The sequence below is a fragment of the Poecilia reticulata genome, chromosome 12 (genome assembly GCF_904066995.2).
Source record: "Poecilia reticulata chromosome 12, P_reticulata-male-v2, whole genome shotgun sequence".
Classification (NCBI taxonomy): Eukaryota; Metazoa; Chordata; class Actinopteri; order Cyprinodontiformes; family Poeciliidae; genus Poecilia; species Poecilia reticulata.
In genome coordinates this window covers 2,334,095-2,340,343 of record NC_088841.1, presented here as the reverse complement: position 1 = coordinate 2,340,343, position 6,249 = coordinate 2,334,095, and the positions used below count along the sequence as shown (strand labels likewise).

The 6,249-nt window shown below is 41.4% G+C and overlaps 1 long non-coding RNA gene across 1 annotated transcript; it reads right to left on the bottom strand.

The window, feature by feature from the left end:
• Positions 1-404: 404 nt before the first annotated feature.
• On the bottom strand, positions 405-1,716 carry LOC145554040 (uncharacterized). Its single transcript, XR_014090077.1, has 3 exons — positions 1,483-1,716; positions 1,028-1,081; positions 405-904 (listed from the first exon to the last, which is right to left on the bottom strand). It is a non-coding gene; the product is annotated as an uncharacterized LOC145554040 (long non-coding RNA).
• Positions 1,717-6,249: the final 4,533 nt, after the last annotated feature.

Genomic DNA, 6,249 nt, shown 5'->3' with positions numbered 1-6,249 from the left:
TATGTACAAAAATACCAGACAAAGTGAATCACAGCAACGTCATCAGCCGGTGTAACGCTGAACTGATGCGGTGAAGCTACACAGCAAATCCAGCAGGCCCAGATTAACACTGTCAGATATGATTTCAACAATTTTAAAGTGTCTATATGGGTCCACACCAGAAAGTGTTAATTTAACTCTTTTTGGAGAGTTAGTACCTTAACTCTTAGTGTCAAATATCAAATCTGCTGGAGTTAATAATTTAACACTTACTAACACTAATTCAGTGTTAGATCTTAACTCTCACAGAGTACTTTAACTTCTTAAGAGTTATTTGTAATTAATAGTAAATAGGTACTTTTTTGTTTTGAACTTTTAAAAATTCTTTAGAAAATAAACATTTAATAAAGAGGCAATGATTTTCTCAAGTGCATTTATTTCAAAACGTGGACCATAATTACAAAACATATTACAACGTGGAATAATATGCATGTTTCACATGTCGCTTTCATTCACATATTGCTTATTAAAAAGTCTGACATATCAGCTGTGCAATACAAAATGTAGTATGCTTAATACATTTTTCTTCAATACCATATGCATGAAATTGTTTAAAATACAAGGTGGAGAAAGTAAAGCAAGCAGTTCATGTAATATGAAAGAGTACATTTTCTTTTAACAGGTAGATTGCCAGATATTACATAACAGATCAACCTGATATTCAGATCCATCATTTCTGACCCAGTTTCTGTTTCTGTTGATAAGAGTCAGTTCCTCTCTGCACTCCACCAGAGAGATGTCCACTCACTAACAGATTGTCTTCAGGTTGTTGGGCTGTTTGTGACGTTTGGCCGGAGACACCAACATGCTCCTCTACTGCATCAGACAGTCTTCAGTCTCTGAGTAGGACAGCCAGTGTCGGTCTCTGGATCATAACAAACAAAAAACATAACAATGAGGAATGGAGCGAAGGAATACATTTTACTACAACTCTAACAACAAGCCTCAATTAAAAGAAATGTAAGGTTTCAGAGATATTAACACTTACATAATCATTTTTGGAGCTTGAATCTTGGTTGATTCATCCTCAACCAAACTGGTTCTAATATATACAAAAAGGCAATAAAAGGATTAAAACATGCTGCAAAACTATAAGAAGACACAACAGCGAGAACAATGCGCTCAACGTGGAAAAAGCCTTTTACATTTTTTCAAAGGAAAAAATCGATCAGAAAGGTTGATAAATCTGACCAATATTCATGTAAACGTTCAAGATCATGAAAAAACATACACCAGATTATTACGGATCTGTTCAAGTTAGCCAATAATTTGATTAAATGTTCACCGGCTCGATTTTTTTCAACACTTAAACTCCGCTAACATTCGGCATGCTAAGCTAAATATGCTAACACAGAGCCGTGTGGCCAACGTGACGTCTATCATACAGGTTGAGCTCAACTCAAAATAATAGTTATAAACCATCTCAGAAAAAAAAAGACTTACCAAGCGTGGTAAACACCTCAGACAGGTTGAAAGTAAATAGTCCTGAAATGACTTGGCTTCTGTTGCTTCGCTTTGGTGGGAATCTGTGATTCTGGGGCGGAGTCGGTGAATTAACTCCTTCAGTGTTAGAGCCGCTGGTGGAGTTCAGAGTTAAGAAGTAAAGAGTTATTGATTCTATTTTAACAGCTCTAGATTTGATACGGAAACACTTTGATTTAACACCGGATTTTAACTACTAATAATAAACACCCCAGAGTTACATAAACAGAATGTAACTCTATTAGAGTAAAATTAACTCTGCTTTTGCAGAAAGTCTACTAACACCAAAACATTTAACACTTTTGAATTTGCTGTGTACTAGCAGGAACGGAGCTGCGCCAAGAAGCTACAAACACTGAATAGAAGAAGAGCTGCCATCGATACAGTAGCAGCCAAGCATGATTTAATGTTACACAATACAGTTTTACCAAGTTGCTCAAAGTCTAAACTGGCATTGTTGTGCATATAAGGTGTAAAGTTTACCTTTGACCAAACGCCCCCCAAAGGAATCCCAGCGCCCCCCTTTTGTAAAAATGTCCACCAGCTCCCCCTGCCGTCCTCTGAACGCCCCCTGGGGGGCGGTACCGCCCACGTTGAGAACCGCTAGCCTAGACAGAGATGTTGCTAACGGGAACTAGTGTCAGGCAGAGACGTGCTGCTTTCCCGATGCTTCACCAGAGTGTCTGCACACCCTTAAAAAAGTCTTAATGTAAAGTCAGTGATAAAGTCTTTATGTATCTAAAATTAAGGCCTTCAAATATCTTATAAAGCAAGTTGGTCTTAAATATGCTAATCACAAAACTTGCATTTTGTCGTGGAGGAAGTATTTGATCTTATTAGTATTTTTTTTTCACAGGTGGACATCACTGCATGTGACGACTTGACTTTGCTGTTATCTACCGAGTGCTATTGCTGCCACGGAAGAAAATACATTTTTAATATCACGTTACAGCGTTACACTACAAATGTTATATTGTTCAAACATTATTTTGTTTAAACATAATTTCATCCAGAAGGTGGCAGTAGTATTCTTTTAGTACCTGCATGAAGAAGGCTAGTACGGTGTCTAACAAGAATTGGTCAAGTTTTCCTTCAAGCTTGGTCTAAAACATGAAGAGATTCTGTTGCTGCTATGCATAGTGGATCATGAAATCATTATTAGTAGGTGCACTTTGAGAAGGTTCCCACAGAACGGGACTGCACAGGAGAAATCAGTCCAATTCTCTATATGTGGAGACCTTCTTAATTGGCCAGCCGGTGAATTAAAGGCAGCATCAGTTTCATTAACTTAAATGTGTTCAACATGAATATGTTGCATGGGTACAATAAGGCATCAGTCAAAATTCATTGAGTTCAGTAGTGTGGAACGAAGTCAAAAGAGGTGGCTGATGCAACGTGTTTCCTGAACCTGATTTCATGTGTCACGTTGTGACTTCCTGTCTGTGTTTAGGAGTTTTTTCCATCCATCCATCCATCCATCCATCCATCCATCCATCCATCCATCCATCCATCCATCCATCCATCCATCCATCCATCCATCCATCCATCCATCCATCCATTTTCTCCATTTTCTGCCGCTTATCCGAGGTCAGGTCGCGGGGGCAGCAGCTTCAGAAGGGAGGTCCAGACTTCCCTCTCCCCAGTCACTTCTTCCAGCTCCTCCGGGGGAACCCCAAGGCGTTCCCAGGCCAGCCGAGAGACATTGTCCCTCCAGTGTGTCCCCTGGGCCATCCGTGAACAAGATCCCCAGATACTTAAACTCCTCCACTTAAGGCAGGACGACCCCCCTGACCCGGAGAAGGCACTCTACCCTTTTCCGGCTTTTCTTTTGTTTTTGTTTTTGTTTTTGCACAAGTACGACCAGAAATTTTTTTTTCAGGTGCACTATTGATAAATCTGGTCATATTTGTAACTAAATAGGTCGCACTCTACAGGCCTGTGTGAAGACATCTGAAAAGGCAATATGTCATTCAATCTTAAAATAACAGAACAGATTACCTTTTTTCATATAAATAGAGACATTTAACTGTAGGAATCATCCCATAGGTGACCAACCTACCAAATTTACTCCATGGATCATGTCACACAAGAACTCCCCATCTGACCTAATTTGAAGCTGACTTTAAAGAGAGTGTCAGTCTGAAGGCCAGTAGGTGGCAGTCTAACATCATCACTGATGAGCTGAATAGCAGTCAGTTTGTTGTCTTCACAGCAGCAGCAATAATCACCATTATAAGCATAATTCCTGCTGCATCTATTCCACATCCTCCCTGAGGATTTGGCTGCAGTTATTTCCATCTCACCCTGGAAGATGTTTTGACAGCTGCTCCCTCTGCTGCGCACCTCCTGTTTATTAGTAATTGATTCGTTTCTTGGCGTTGGTTTTTGTACCTCAGTTCAGGATTCAAAAATGTTACTGTTCTAATGAGATTACTTTGGATGTAGATGTCTTAACTCGGTCATTCTCTCAAACTCCAGTCCATGACTGTTGGATCCTGCAGCTCGTAGTCAGGACAGGAGTTCTGCACAGTATTCCAGATCCTTAGTTATGGTGCTTCATGTACGTACTCTTTCCCTGCCACCATCGTCTCTGTGGTATTATGGTATTAGTCCAGTGTTTCCCAACCCTGATCCTCAAAGCACACTGCCCCATTTTAGGTATATCCTTGCTTCAGTCCAACTGATCTCAACTGATGACTGATGAACAGGCATTTGCAGAATTACAATCATCTGAATCAGGAGTATTGAAGCAGGGAAATATCTAAAACATGCAGGGCAGTGTGTTTGAGGACAGGGATTGGGAGAAACAAGGCATTAGCCACTTTCTCTGGAGAACTTGACTGCACACTGAGGAGGCATTCAGCCATCTGATTCAGGTGTGTTGGACCAGGGACACATCTAAACATTGCAGTAAACCAGACCTCGAGGACCGGAAGTGAAGGTCCCTGAGCTGTCCAACCAAACCTCCAGAACTTCAGAACTTGTGAGACACCAGACACCATTCTGTCCATCCATACATTGCCTATAAGCCGTTGATTGTACAGGGTTGCAGGTTTAGATCCCTGTGTCCAGTGGTCATTGGGAGAGAGGTGAGTTACACTCTGGACAGGTCATCAGTCCACCACAGACACACAGGATAAACAATCATGCACCCACACATACACATGTGACATGTTTGTGTCTCTATTGTTGCAGGGACTTTCCATTGACTTCCATTCATTTCTACAGCCTAACCCTAACCAAAACTCAATTCACTCCTCCTAAACCTAAAACCTAAATGAAAAACATATTTTTTTCTTGTTGGTGCATTACAGCCTCACTTCTTTCAGACTGGCCCAGGGCAGCTACTATCCAGTAGCTTCCCAACACCAGTGTGTGAGTGTGTGTGTGAATGAGGGGATGACTGACTGTAGGGCGAAGCGCTTTGGGTCCTCTGGACTTTATAAAGTGCTATACAAGTACAATCCATTTATCACATTTACCACATTCTACAGCTCTGGAATGGCCTGATTCTAGAGCTGTAGAATCAGGCCATTACTTGCAAAAAGCAACACGTCACAACTCCATCTAAAAAAAGGTCTTTATGATTGAAAATCCTTCAGTTTGGCTGTAATGGAAAATGTAATTTCTTGCTAAAGTTTTGACTGTGAAACTTCAGTTTCTAAACTTTGTAAACTTTTCTTTATGTTATGTCTTCACTTTATTATGCTGCTGAACTTTGTGTGGGTCAGGTCTATCTGCATGCCACTCTGGAGGTCATCTGTCAGTGCTGGTGTAAAAGTCAGTTCTCACAGCAGTCTATTGAGAAGCTGGTTCTCACAGACTTTCATGTAAATATCTTTGGACTTCTTTTGTCCTTGTGCATAAAATACAATGTACTGACTGGGTCAGAGTTCTCTAATGAAGTCTTTTCTCTCATCTTGTACAATATCCATTAATTCAGCCTGACTGAATGCTTTCACCTTAACAGTGCTTGGATAACTTCATCTTTCCACCACAGTTGCTAGAGTAAATCAATTTCGCAGTGCAGTGAATTAAAATTCCTCCACAACACACCTGATGGCAGCTGCTGCTGCCAACGGCAGAACAAGCAGGTACTGGTTGGAGTGAATACTATTTGACCCAGAGCCAGGTTGGTGTGACAGACTGGTCTTGCTGAGGAAGCTAAGATCCTTCAAGATTTGCAGCAAACCGCTGCAGATCTTCTATTATTCATATTTCGTATTTAATTGAATGTGCTAAATTACAATAAAATTACAATAATAACAATAAAAGAAAATTCTATCAGTCTGTTGTTGAGAGCGTCTTCTCTTTGTCGTCATCCGTTGGGGCAGCAGAATCAGAACCAGAGAACTAAAAAGGCTCAACAGCCTGGTAAATTAGGCTGGTTCTGTTCTGGTTTAATTCATCCATCCATCCATTTTCTTTCACCCTTGTCCCTCAGTGGGGTCGGGAGGGTTGCTGGTGCCCATCTCCAGCTAACGTTCCAGGCGAGAGGCGGGGTACACCCTGGGCAGGTCGCCAGTCTGTCGCAGGGCAACACAGAGACACACAACCATGCACACACACACTCACACCTAGGGGCAATTTGGAAAGGCCAATTAACCTGACAGTCATGTTTTTGGACTGTGGGAGGAAACCGGAGTACCCGGAGAAAACCCACCATGCACAGGGAGAACATGCAAACTCCATGCAGAAAGACCGGGGCCGGGAATTGAACCCAGAACC